The sequence below is a fragment of the Peromyscus eremicus genome, chromosome 8a (genome assembly GCF_949786415.1).
Source record: "Peromyscus eremicus chromosome 8a, PerEre_H2_v1, whole genome shotgun sequence".
Classification (NCBI taxonomy): domain Eukaryota; kingdom Metazoa; phylum Chordata; class Mammalia; order Rodentia; family Cricetidae; genus Peromyscus; species Peromyscus eremicus.
Window position 1 is genome coordinate 92,470,589 of NC_081423.1, and position 15,042 is coordinate 92,485,630.

The window sequence follows — 15,042 nt, forward strand, 5'->3', positions numbered from 1 at the left end:
ATCACAAAACCCCCCACAGAAACAACAAACCTGGCTTAAAGGAACTCACCTTATTTTTTGAGACAGAGTCTCTCATTGGCCTGGAGCTCACTGAGTGGACTGGGCTGCAAGCATCAGAGACCCTTGTGTCTCTCCAGCCCTGGGATTATAAGTGCATACCACCATACTTGAGTTTTTTTAAACATAGGTTCTAGGGGAACAAATTCCATTCCTCATGTTTGCCATACAAGCATTACAGAGCAAGTCACCCCGACCTCCAGCTTCCAGGTGACTCTTTTTATTCTAACTAGAAACTATAACTTTGAAGTCTGTGGGAGAAAATGAGCAGTAGGAATTAAAGTTCTTGGTTACTATACAGGAAAATGCAGACGTGTATGCAGTTAAGAAAAAATCACCTTAGGGAGGTGGACATATCTGAATACAAAGACGAAGAAGTAACAACACTCCAGCCAGCTTCCAATGTCTCTATTTCTCTGAAACAAAACAAAACTGAGGTCTTAAAGACATTTGAGCGATCTGCACGTTCACCTGCTTGAACTATTAGCCTTTGCTGACCGAGTCACCTCTCTCTTCATCCTAGGGCATTTGGAGACACTGGTGAATTGAGACAAAGGAAGTGCAGGTCTGCTCAGGTGATCTGGGAGACTTGATCATTAGCATAGCATTGCTTTGATTGGGCACCTCTTTCAAAAACTATAAAACAGACCAACAAGGTTAATAGAAGAAAGCAACCAAATCAAACCAAACCAAACCAACCCCCTTCACTGCCTGTCAGCTACCCCTGCAAACCCAGGGAGAAAAAGACGTGGTTTGGAAAATGTCAGTCAACCTCCATTACCTTCATCCTTGATGTCTTGGAGTCTTGGCTGTGGAGGCTCCCAGACTCGTCTTTGAATTTCCAGTGTCTGGAAACATCGAGCTTCTCAGTATGGCTTTAGGATAGCTCGCCTAGGTCTAGCATCAGTGGGTTAGTGCTCAGATGCTTACAATGATATAGGCTAGGCACAGCCACTGTTGGCAAGAGGTACATCATATGACACAGGGAATGGGAGCTATCCCAGGGCAGCTGTCTTTGATAAGGAAGAGAATGTTGTTAACTGCTACAGTGTTGCTTAACCCTGAAGCAGTTTGTACTAGTCAGGGCTCTCCAGAGATTCAGTGCAATAGGATGTGTATATGCATGCAGCCTCCAGTCATCCCTTGGTATTCATGGGGAATTTGTTCCAGATCCCTTATGGATACTGAACTCTGGATCCTTGGGATTTTTATATAAAATGACAAAGTATTTGCATATAACCTATGTGCACCTTTCTGTATGTGCTAAATACTTTCTAGAATACTTGCAGTACCATAGACAAAGCAAAGTCTGTTTTGATAGAGATTACGCTGTGCCATCTAGGGCAATGGTACTCAACCTTGGGTGAGACACCTTTCAGGAGGTTGAAAGACACTTTCACAGGGGTCTCTTAAGATCATTGGAAAACACAGATATATTTACAATATAATTTATAACATTAGCAAAATTATAGTTACAAAGTAGCAACAAAAATAATTTGTGGTTGATGGTCACCACAACATGAGGACCTGTATTAAATGGTCACAGCACTAGGAAGGTTGAGAACCACTGATCTAGGGGGTCATATTGGGGATAGAAATATCCATACATGTTTAGCATTTATACTCATAACTATACTTATAGTCATGAAACTTTGAAAACACTGATGCTTTTAAGTAATATTTTTAATCCATGATGGATTGATTGAATCTACAGATTCAGATTGTGTGGATACAAAGACTCAACCATTTATATACTTTTGTGCATTCTCCCTCTTTCATTCTTTAATAAACTTTTACTGACTGTCATATATTCTGTTATGCCTGATCCACATGCGCCCTATTTCCAGACTTCACCATGGCATTGTGCTACACTTGACTTCCATTCACTTGGTGGCTTTCTCTGGTATATAGGGTATTTTGAAAGTGCTTGGGGCTCAACCTCAGCCCAACCAACTCTCATTAATGAATGATGGAAACAAGTGTATAATTAATTCACAGGAATAGAATAACTCCAAAGTACATGTTCTGCCCTAGCTCCAATAGTTCCATAGGACGGTTATGTTTCAGAGACCCTGAGTTGTTACTAGATTAATAATGTATCTGGTGACTCCCAGAATTTCACTGCATGCTCCCCCAAAACAACTTGTACTCGAGTCCTTGTTTCATGTTCTGTCTCTGGGGAATCTCTCAGTTAAGACAGAAGGACAGACTTCTGTGCAGGGGACAACTCAAGGTATGGCATGGTGTTGGGTAGAGAGGAGGCTCATCAGAACCTTCCTTCTGTAGCTATTTCCACCCAGCATCATGCTCCCATGGACTCTTTTGTCCCTTTCTTGGTGGAGTATTATGGGAAGCACTCAAACAGCACCTTATTTCAGATGATAAGAGGCCAATGAAGTAGTGATGACAACTGTTAATGATGTCACTTATTCATGCTTTCTATTTCAAAACTGTTACTGGTAGATGTTTGTGTGTACTTGTTCACAGACACCCATCTGCTAGTCCAGAGATTGGCTTTATTATCACAAAGTAAGATGCTCTTTAAAATTTTTTGAGTGATAGGTAAATATGACCTTGTGTATTTCACAGGCCATTTATTACTTTTCTCTGTGTTTTGTAATTTCTATCTTGTACATGTGGAAACTCAGACTTTGAGAAAGATCTGAAGTGGAGTAAGCAAGCAGAAAATTTTCACTTTTGCATTTATTACACTAATGTTTTCTGTCACTTAAGTATCATTTTAGCCAACAAATGGGACGCAGACAGAAGGATCACTCATCAGACCTGTGTTGGCAACAAAAGTGGAAGGAATAACTAATATTCCAGTTAGAAAGACTCAAATTTCAAATACCTCAACATTTTTAATCCAAGCAAAGAAATTATAGCACAAGTATAGGATGTGGCAACCCGGCTAGACAGGAGTTCACCACAAACTTTATAAGATCCAGCAGTGTGATGTGGTCACTCGATTGCGATGTCCAGCACCATCATGAAAAGACATCTGTCCAGAAAATGGAAATGGCTGGATTACTTGGTTAGATCAGATGGCTTCATTGGAAGAATAAGAGTTTAATGAGCGATTTACTTGAGTAAGGAACTGTTGGATGGTGAAAGATTCTCGATAGTCTTGCTATGTGAGGAACACTTGAGGGCACTAGTGTTTGTTCATGTGGGTCTGGGAGACAGAATGTCATCATGAACTCTGTAATCAGCTGTATTTGTTCCTCCATGATGAAGCTTTGTGAACTTCAACAGCACAGCCTTCAATGTACTTTTCTTTAAAAGGGATACTTATTCATGTTCCCATACTTTACGTATCCCATCTGTGTGGGAATGTCAGCTTCATTCTTTCAAACCTTTGGAAGCTTATCTCGCAAGAACTGGTTCCCTTGAACTCTTCCTGACAAGAGAGGGCTGTGTGACAGATAGTTTCAATGGAGAAAATTTTATTTTAATATTAAAATTAACCTTCTGGGCCAGGGATATAGCTCAGTTAGTAAAGTACTTGCACTGTAAATATAAGAACCCGAGTTCATTTTCTAGAACCTATATTAAAAAAAAATAGCTGGGCATGATTGCACATTTGTACAAATCCAACTGCTGGAGAGGCAGAGATAGGTGGATCCCTGGGGTTTGCTGGCTAGTGAGTTTTGTCAACTCAGCAAGTCCCACGTCAATGAGAGACCCTATTTCAAAAAACAAAGTAAATGGCTTCTACAGTACTGCACTTGAAGTTGTTCTCTGGCCTCTATATACATACACACACATGCACCCATATGAAAACAACACACACACACACACACACACACACACACACACACACACACGAAAAGAACTAGTCTAATAATTTGATTGCTCTTACAAAATACAGATGCCTCAAAAAAATGCCACTTGTCTAGAACTTGTTGAGTCAGTATTGTATGTCTCAGGCTTTTCATAAGTACTGTGGGGCAAGTGGAATTGTCAGGTTATCTATCTGATCACTCCCACTTTCCATGATCTGCCACTGGATCATATACTTTGGTGTTCAAGCCAACTATCTTAGAGTTGTGTGTGGTTCTTGTTTCCGTCCTCCCTCTACATCCCACTCCACACATTCATTCTACCAGCTCCTTCAACCCTTAATCTTATATATAACCCCAAGCCATTGACTTCTCTTCATATCCAAGATGACTACCAAAGTCTAAACCATCAGAATCTCTATCTGGTCTACCAGAGTAGACTAATAATTAGTGTCTCTGTTTCTACACCTACTGCTTTAGATTCCATCACCCATTTATAACCATTTAAAAGGGATAATTTAACATTGTTTAATAGTTTCTCATTGCTCCAAAGATAGAACCCACAATTCTTTGCACAGCCTACAAAGCCCTAACATTGAATGGCTTCTGTCAATCATTTCAACCTTGTTTTCTAGCACCTTTAACTTAGCCTTTCACCCTCTACTAATTGTTTATTTCTATGTTTTACTGGCCTCTGTTGACTCTTACTTTTGACATGTTATTTCAGCTGGTCCTTTTGCATGGACTGTTGTTTCCCCTAAGCCCTGATGTTATCTCCTGCAAGAGGAATGCTTCATAGTTATTGTCTAATCATTTTAACTTTCTCTATTATAATGATTCGGTTGTACTTAACACTGCCTAATCAGGCTTATTTATGGTATTATATGTAGCCATGAAGGTCTTAAATATGTATTTAATACCTAGTTGTGTGGAAACTCCACTCAAAACTGTGGGTCCCTTCTCAACAAAAATATACAAACATTCTTTGTTTTCCATGTATTGATGGATATTATAGAAGAGATTGCCCTTGCCATAGATCCAAGTGTATAGCCACTGGAATTTTTAAAAAAATCACAGTCTGTGAGCCTCTTGACAATGTCCTCCTTCCTCACTTAAGAAGGTTACTTATTTATTTTCCTTTAGTGTTGGGGGTCAATTGTAGATCCCTGAACTGCTAGGCAAGTACTTTACATTCTTATCCCCAAAGCTGTTTTAAGTGTGAAGAAATCAGTGATTTGTCTCCATATATATTAAGAACAAACTCAGACAAAGAAGTTAATTAAAAATATACCTCATTCTTAACCACTCCAAACAACAACAACAGCAATGAAAACAAGAAAAGTAACTAGGAATCAATGTAATCAAGGAAGTAAAGGACTTCTCTAATGGAAGTTTGCAGACAATGAAAAATCAAAGACAGCACTGGATGATGGAAAGACCTTCTACATAGATTATCAAAAGTAATCTAAAGATTCAGTGCAATTCCCCCTTACAGTCTGATGTTATTCTTTACAAGACTAGAAAAAAACAATTCAAGAATGCATATGGAACCACAAAAGACTACATATATCCAAAGGAGATATCATCCTAAGGAGAATAAACATAGCTGGAGGTATTTCAATACCTGACCTCAAATTATACCACAATGTTATAGTGACAGTATATGCCCATTTTATGCTGTTCTGGTACTGGCTTAAATATAGACAGATAGACCAATGGAATAGAACAAATGACCCAGAAATAAACCTTCAGATGATATAAAAAATATGTAATGGAAAAAAAGAGAGCCCATTTAAAAAATGGTGCTGGCACCACCTATAGAAAAATTAAAATAGAATCATCTTCCTTATCCTATACAAAAATCAACCCAAAGTGGAGAAAGACCTTAACTGAAAACCAAAAACACTGGCAAGAACTTTTTGAATGGAACTGCAGCAATATAGAAGCCAGCCCTAAGAGTCAACAAATGAAATGACATAAGTTCTTATAAGCTTGGTTCAGTTGTCTCTGTAGATTTTTCCATCATGATCTTAAACCCCCCCCCCCCCTTGCTCATATAATCCCTCTTCCCTCTTTCTGGACCCCATTACCTATGGTTGGACACTTTACTCATGTTTTTTTTTTCAAGACAGGGTTTCTCTGTGTAGCTTTGCGCCTTTCCTGGAACTCACTTTGGAGACCAGGCTGGCCTTGAACTCACAGAGATCCGCCTGCCTCTGCCTCCCGAGTGCTGGGATTAAAGGCGTGCACCACCACCGCTCGGCTTTATTTTTTCTCACTCTTGATGCAGCAGGGAGGTGCTGTGGATATTGCTCTGTATGCTGTGAATGTGTTGCTCTGATTGGTTAATAAATAAAGTGCTGATTGGCCAGTAGCCAGGCAGGGAGTATAGGCAGGACAAAGAGAGAAGAGAATTCTGGGAACAGGAAGGCTGAGTCAGGAGTCACCAGCCAGACACAGAGGACGGAAGATGTGAAGGCAGAACTGGGAAAAGGTACCAAGCCACATGGCTAAACATAAATAAAAATTATGGGTTAATTTAAGTGTGAGAGCTAGTCAGTAATAAGCTTGAGCTAATGGCCAAACAGTTTATAAATAATATAAGCCTCTGTGTGCTTACTTGGGTGTGAGCGGCTGCGAGACTCGAGAGAGATTTGTCCTGACCACCGGCAGACTGGGACTAGAGAAAACTCAAGATACAGGGAGGGGCTTGGACCTGCCTCAACTGAATGTACCAGGCTTAGCTGTCCCCTCATGGGAGAACTTATCCTTTTGGAGGAGGGGATGAGGGGTAGGTTGGGGAGGGGGGAAAGCAGAGGGAGGAATGGGAGAAGGGATGAGAGGGGGGATCTGTGGTTGGTATGTAAAATGAATCAAAAAATTTAAAAGAAGAAATGACATGAAATTAAAAAGTTTCTGCACAGCAATAGAAACTGTCAGCAGAGCAAATAGCTCAAAGAAGTGGGAGACCACCTTTACTAGTTATACCTGAGACAGAGGATTAATATCAGGGATTCACAAAGAAATGAAAAATTAAACACCAAAAACAGAAACAAACGAACCCCCCCCAAAAAACAACAACAACAACAACAAAAACATGAGAACCAAATTCTGCAAGCCAAATGGGCTAATGAAATTAACAGCTCTCAAAAGAAGAAATATAAGTGGTCAATAATTATTTTAAAAAGGAGGTCAACATCTTTTGTATGCAAGGAAATTCAGATTAAAACTACTCTGAGATACCACCTGATTCCTTAGAGATTGGATAACATAACAATTTCTGACAGGAAATGGTGGTGAAGATATGGGGAGATGTAAATGAGTTGATGGGAATGTGTTGTACACATGTGCACACATAAATGGATATTAAATGTGGGCAGAGCCTGCAACACTAGGGAAGAGACCCAGAGAGGCTTAAAGGAGGTGACCAGAAAAGGATGGGGATGGGCAAAAGGACATAGAACACAAAACAGGAAAAGAAACTGGGGGGGGGGAGGCAGTTTCTTTTAATGAGGGGAGATTAGGAGTAGCAAGAGGGAAAGGGGAAAGAGAATCTACTAAAATACAGTGTGTTAAAACATGTCATGGTTCTATCTAGTACCTTGTGTGTTAATTTAAAAACAATAAAAAAGAACAAAAAAAATACCCATATAAAAGTCAAGAAAGTAAGGAAGAAAGATGAAGAGAGATAGGAAAAAGTAAATTAAAAAACGAATACACTGCCTTATAAAGAACTGGTTAACTTACTGATCTACTTTTTTGAGACAAAGTCTCATGTATAGGAGGCTGGCCTTGAACTTGCCGTGTAGCTGAACTTCTAATCCAGCTACTTCCACCTCCCAAGTGGTGAGAGTGCCCGGATGCGCCCCCATGCTGGGTTTCTGCAGGTGCTGGTAACAGAACCCAGGGCCTCATGCATTGGAGGAAAGCCCTCAGCCACCTGCGCTACACTCTCAGTTATCATTTTTCTATGGTGTTGATAAGCCTGAGATAAATAAGCACCCATGGTTTGAGATACTCACCCACATGGATCTGTCTACATGTACGATGTTCTCATTGTTTGTCTTAATGCTGGGATTTACGTTTTTCTATAGAATAAGAGAGCCGACATTCATCTTTCCCAGGGACCTCATCTGTTCCTTGTTTCAAGTGTGTGAGTATTATTTACGTGTCGTGGGTTTCTGACCCCTAGTGGCGGAGACCAAATCCATTACCCTGGAGCCGCTCAATTTGCTGCTGTTTAACATTCCAGACTCTCTGGCAGAGAAAGCGAACAGTGGAAACTTGTGATGTTTTCTCTCTTGGTTTATTTCTGTTCTCTTACGTTTCTTCTTCATGCTCCCCTTTCTTCTCTGCCACTTTCTCCTTTTCCTTTCTTCATCTCCCGAGAATCCCTAAGGGAAACTTAGATCCCCTTCCCCCAGGCATCCCAGGAGTTTTGGAGGCACCATATTAACATCAGATCCTTTCAAGAGCCCTGTAAATATGCCCCCCAGCCCCCGCCATAAACATACTCAACCGGAGCCTGTTAAATGCAGGTGCCCTAGTGTTTAATGAGGTTGACAGAGACCAAGGGAAGTGGCTATCATGTGAGCCACATGCGGTTTATCTACCCAGTGGCAACAATCCTCACTACCCTAATGCTGCTCCTAGGGCAACAGATCTGTCTTTAATCTACTTGGACCACTGAGCAAATGTCTTAAATAAAATCTTCGCATGAGTGAGTCACTTCTTTCTTGGCTCCTATATGGCATACCGAGGAGTGATGGTTTACTTTGTCTGAGTAACAAAATTAATATAAGAGAAACATTTTTGTTATGTGGTATCCTAACCAAAAAAAAAAAAAAAAAAAAAAGACATATGGGCCAGAGCAGTGAAATTTGGATGAAAAAGTTCCACTTGACACGAGGAAAGTCATGAAAAAAAACTGTAGTAAATTTTCTTGGCAGAGCAGGATAAAAGACAATCATCAGGAAGAAATGGAAAAAAGACACTTTCACCAAACAGCTGCAGTGTATCTATCAGCACCGATCATGTGGCAACCTATTTCAAAGCCCCTCGCTGTTATCATTTTAATTGAGATGCATTAAAACCCCTTGCAATCAACAGGGGCGGTGTTTCTTCAGCAGAGTCTGCATCACCATCAACAGTGAATTTCACGTCTTTCTTCAAGGGAGCTGGTTTACAGAAAAATAAAAACACGAGGTAGCACGGGGAGGGATGGTGTGCTTGCAGTCTGTGCAAGTTTCTCAAACTAAAAGTGTCCAGTTTTTGTAGGATCGGTTCATTTTTTATTATGACTTGAATATGAAAAGTATGACTATGAATAGAATCAGTTTTTTTTAATTACAACTTGAATATGAAAGAGACACATGCTGGATACTCTTATTCTGGTTGGTGGTACAGTCTTGGGAGAGTGTGGAGTCTTTGGGTCATGTGCTCTAGGTGGTAGAAGTGAGTTCTTGGGGGAAGGTCTTGAGAATGACAACGACTTCTAGTCTCTCTCTCTACTTCCTGATCTGATCGACCAGGATGTAAACAAGCTGCACACACACCCCTGCTGTCACAGACTGACTCACCCCCACCACTGTGCTTCCCTACCATGATGGACTGCTGTGCCCTGGAAAGACAAGACAGATCACATCCTTACCTCCTTAAATGGTATCTGTCAGGCATTTTACCACAGAGGTTAAGATGATTAATGAACACAGTTCTCATGTGTTCTGAAGTCGACACCAAATGTTTCACGGCTAACGAGGGGTGTGTGTTACAAAGCATTCTGAATTATTCTGAATCAAACAATCATCTGCTATTCTGAGAGCTCTCTGCTGCTTTGTTCTACAAATAGAATAGTGTTCATTCTGCTGCATGGGAACAGCCAAGTACTGTGAATGCCTGATGATCCCCAACCAGTGATGCTTTGGGATAGCTGGAGTAGAGCTTATATAGACATTTGAGTGGATTTGGTCCCAATATGACAGGGAATTTCTTTTGCCGTTAATCATGCTTTTTCCCAAGGAAGGCATGACCTATAAAAACAAGCATATCCTTGCCCAGTTTGGACAGGAAGGGCCTTATGAGGAAATGGCAGACCCCAGGTAGGCCAGGCAGAGGGGGCCAGCGTCACGTTCAAGAGAAGACCTTTTTCTGTGCACTCTTGCCTGCTATTAGAAGTGTAATCTTGGGCAAATTATTTCTTTTCTTGTAGATGAATTTTCCACATCTCAAAGTGGGTTAATTATTCCTCCACATGATAGTGATAATTAAGATTGTGTATGCAAAGTGCTGTCATGTTTTTAGCACACAGTTGATCGACGCTCAACTCCTGGTTTACCAACTGTTGTTACTTTTATTAGAAAATGCTTGTTGAGATAATTTTCTGAAGGTCTTTTGTTTTTCCTTCTTCAACTCTGAGTCTGGGGTTTAAAGGGCTTTAAACAACAGCTCTGTACTTCATTTCTAAAAGGTGCATTTCTTTTACGATGTATTAGTTTTATAGGATTTGATGTCAATTTGATTCTCAGTTTTGAAGTCATTGGCTTAGCAGGTACTTGAGTCTCAGTCACAGTTGGGGCTTTTGGGATTGAAGACATTTATAGTAGCATCTGAGGCAATACAGAACATTTGGAGACTATCCCCAGAGTGAGCTTTTGTGGTGGACGATCAGTGGATTCTGTACTAGGTGGGATGTTTGTCTTATTCACATTGTGTATATGAGTGCTTGCCTGAATGTATGTTTGAGAGCCATGCACATGCAGTGCCCATGGAGATCAGAAGAGGTGCTAGGGTCCCATTGGAACTGTAGTTATAGATGACTGTGAGCTGCCATGTGGGTGCTGGGAACTGAACCAGGGTCTTCTACAAGAGCAATAAGTCCTTTTAATGGCAGAACTGTCTCTCTAACCCTGATACTGGTGTATTTTTTTTTTTTTTCTGAGGAGAGGGGTCCCTACTGGTTGGAGTTCAATCTTCCTAGTTTGATCTGCCTGTTGAGTCCTGATCATTTCCCAGGAAGCTGAAAAGAAATAGGCTTAGGCTCCAACAGTCTCTAATATCCTTGGGGCTGGGGAGGAATATTCTTCCTTCTTTCTCTACTCCATTTTTCTCTGCCACCCTTCTCATATCTCTTGGTCTACAAGAGGACCATGTATTACAATCTGCTCAAAAATTTAGAACTTTGAAAATGCAATAACAAAGTCCTCTTTAAATAAATTTGTATCAGTACCACAAAACAAACTATTCACAAGAGAGCACAAAGTTTGAATACTTCTTTGAAAAGTGGAAAATGTAGACAGAATTTTATTTTTGAAATGGCCTTATGTATTCCAGGCTGGGCCACGAACTCACTATGTAGCCAAGGATGGCTTTGAACTTCTTTAAAGAAATTAAACTTTTGTGTGCACATGTATTTGTATGTGTGAATACAGCCATGCCAGTGCCACAGCATATATGTGGAGGTCATAGAACAGTTCTCAGGAGTCAGCTGTCTCCTGACACCTCCTGGTATCCAGGGATCAAATTCAAACATAGGGACAAGTGACTCCACACATCAAGCAGTCTTGCCAGCTCACTGTGAACTTCTGATTCCCCTTCCTCACCCTCTCAAATGTTAGAATTACAGAGATGTGCCAACGTGCCCAGTTTATGTGGTGCTGGGGACTGAACCAGGATTTCATGCATGTTAGACAAGCACACTCCCAACCAAGCTATATCCCCAGGCCCAGAAAATATTTTGACCATTGAATTACCTGCTATATGTCCAGTTTTGAGGCTGAGCAGCATGGTATTTGGGGAGCGTTGTTTTCAATGTACCTCTTATAGAAAATGCACCTTTTGCAAAATATACCATTGACTAAAAACTGATGTGCAATGGAACAGCAGCTGAAACAGTTATTCTTGAAGAGTAACTAAGCTCACACCTCTCAATAGTAGACTGGCATTTGATAGAGGGATGTGGAGAAGAACAGGATGCTGAGATGAAGCCATATATACACAGCCAAGAAGAATGGACAGTTGAATTAAAAAACCATCAACAATTTCCAGAATTTAAAATCCTGAATCATGACATGACACTAGTGGAATTCACGTGTTTTTGGTACATGGACTGCTCTCACCCAATGTGAGGTTGAACTGTTGACCTTGTGTACATCCTACTTCACAAATGAGTCTGTCAGATATGCTAAGCCTATAGGCTGACGATGATGCTCCAGCACTGCGGAGAAACCTCAGGTGACTGTCCAGGCAGCTGGCTGTTTCTGTCAACTCACAAATTTTTTGAAAGTTGCTTGCATGCACTTTCTGTTTTTATTTTTGTTAGCTAATATTATTTCCTTCTTGGGTCTCTGAGGGAGTTGAAGATTAGTTAGTTATAGTTGAAGGTTAGTTAGTTATAGTTGAAGATTAATTAGGATAGAAAGTGAATTAGATACATTTTGGACTTAACAAAATAGGATAGATAATGAAATTATTTTCTCTGAATTTGTCAAATACAAATGGACTAGACATTGTTTAGACATTTATTACTTGTATATATTGTATATAGTCATTGTACTTTCGTATATAGTTTTTCTTTTGTTAGTTATAACCTTTTTCTTTTTTTTCCTTTTTATTAAAATAGAAAAGGGGAAATGTGGTGGTATTTTACTTGTACTGAAATGTGATTTTAATTGTATGTTAATAAATAAAGTTGCCTAGGGGTCAGAGCTATTAGAGCCATAGCAAGTGCATGGCAGTGGTGGCGCACGCCTTTAAGGACCTGGAGGGTGGTACATACAGACAGTGACGAGGCAGTCACGTGTTTGAGTTTACAACCAATGAGAAGGCAGAACAGCTAGACTATATAAAGACATACACACAGGAAGTAGGTCCTTTTGGAGAGCTCTCTTGGCTGAAGCAGGATCGCTGAAGCAGGAAGGGTAAGGCTCTTAGTTCTGACCTCTTGGCTTTCTTCTCTGAATCGGCTCTGTGTTTCTTATTTAATAAGATGGTTGGTTACATCTACAAAAAACAATGTACCTTTTACAAGAAATGATGGATAGACATTTTCCTTACTTAGGATTGGTAGTGGGGCAGTGGAAGAAGAGAATTCAGTCTTGTTTTAGAAAACTTATTTTAGAATAGGTTTGGTGTTATAGAAGAGTTCTGAAGCTAGCCCCCCAAGGGGTCCCAAATACCACAGACCAAGTTTTCTTTATTATTCACACCTGACATTAGGTTGGCACATTACCACAGCTAGTGAGCAATCATATTGGTTTATCATTATTCTTATTTGTGTGTCGATATGTGTGTGTAGTATGTACATGTGTGTCAGCACTTGTGAAGGCCAGAGGTTGATGTTGAATACCATACCTTATTACATTCCACCTTATTTTTTTCCTATTTTTAGCATTTATCTATTTGTTACCTTTTCAGTGTGTGTGTGTGTGTGTGTGTGTGTGTATACAGGTCAGAGGACAACTTGTGGAAGTCAGTTCTCTCATTCCACCATGGCAGCTCTGGGGACAGAACTCAGATAATCAGGCTTGGTAGAAAGCATCTTTACCTACTCAGCCACCTTGACAGCCTCATCTCTCTTTACTTATAAAATAGGATCTTTCACCGATTCATCCAGTGAGCCTCAGGGATTCTCCTGTCTCCTTCCTAGTCCTGGGGTACAGATGCATACCACCATGCCCAATTTTTTACGTGAGTGCTGGAGATCTGCACTCAGCTCCTCATGCTGGTCTGTTAACACGTTACCTACTGAATCGTGCCCCTGGCTCCACATTAGTAAATCATTAATAAAAACAACAACCCCCCAAACATTGTTCAGAGTTATCTCACTTTAGCCTAACAGTTTAGGATAAAAATCCTAAAAACAATGTTGCACCATGTTGTCTGCGTTTTCTTGGTTTCTTGTCTGTGACAGATTTTTCTTTTTTACTTTTCTTCTTATTTTTTTTTAGGTTAGGATTTTCAGTCTCTTCTCCTGACTCTCAGAAAGGGGATAAGGCTGATGGTTGAATTAAAAACCCACAGCCAATGGTTTAATAAATCGTGATGGCATATCGAAGCCTCCATAAGACCCCAAGAAGGATGTCAGTAAACAGGTGGAGGTTGCCGGGAAGACAATGCACTTGTAAAGGATTCTGAAGCTGTGCTCTCCTTCACGTACGCGCTGTCTTACGTACTTCTCAGGTGCGGCCATCTCTGTTTTATCCTTTGCAATATACTGGTCATCTAATAAGTAAAATGATTTCCTCAACTCTGTGAGTCTTCTAAGAAGTGACTAAAGCTGAGGAAGTAGAGTTTTCAAGTCCGACAGCAGTTTAAGTGGGAAGCGATCGGAGTCTAAAAGCAGGGGCAGTCTTACAGGACCGTACTTTTCGGATCTGACTTGACTCCAGGTATAGAACATCTAGTTGGACCTCTATAGTAGTGCTCCTGTTTGAGGTGCTTAGAGAATGGGAGAACTGCTTGATGTGGAGAAAACAGCTACAACCAGTATTTGATGGCTATATTATTTACTTTTGTGTAATTGTGACTGAAATACCTGGCAGAAACAAGACAAAGGAGGGAACACTATAGCGCATGGGTCCTGAGACTTCAGTGCATCATGGTGGGGAAGGGGTGGTAATGGCGGCTGGAACATGAGCGATAGATTTCTCCATAGGGTGGTGGTAGGAAACAGAGTAGAGACCAGGGAAGAGGTATGATCTTCAAAAAGGCCACCCCAGGGACCTACTTCCTTCAGTCATCTGGGTTCTATCTCCCAAGGCTTCTCAGCATTCAATACATGAGCTTATGGGGAATATTCTAGATTCAAGCGACAGCAGCGTCAGAGTGCGGTGAGTACAGGGACGTCTGTGATTTCCTTATGCGTGCTTTTTAATCCATTGGACGGTTCATTTATGCCGATATGGGCCCACAGTCATTTATTCTACGTTGGCGTTTGATTCAATATAGTGATTTGGCTGTGTTGTTTCAGGTTTTCATAGTTTTTCCTTGATGTCTGCATGGGCACTTTCCTCCTTTGTAGAAAATTAAATATATGGATTACTTTAAGATTGGTGATGTTTCATATTTGTAAATGTTCTTAATGTCAGGTGACTTTTTAGATCTGAAAAAAGTAAGGACAATAATAATAGTAATAAAAAGACTGAGTTACTAAGTGTGGAATACATCAGTGAATTCTGTCTGAAGTTGTGAACTCAGCATGACCTCT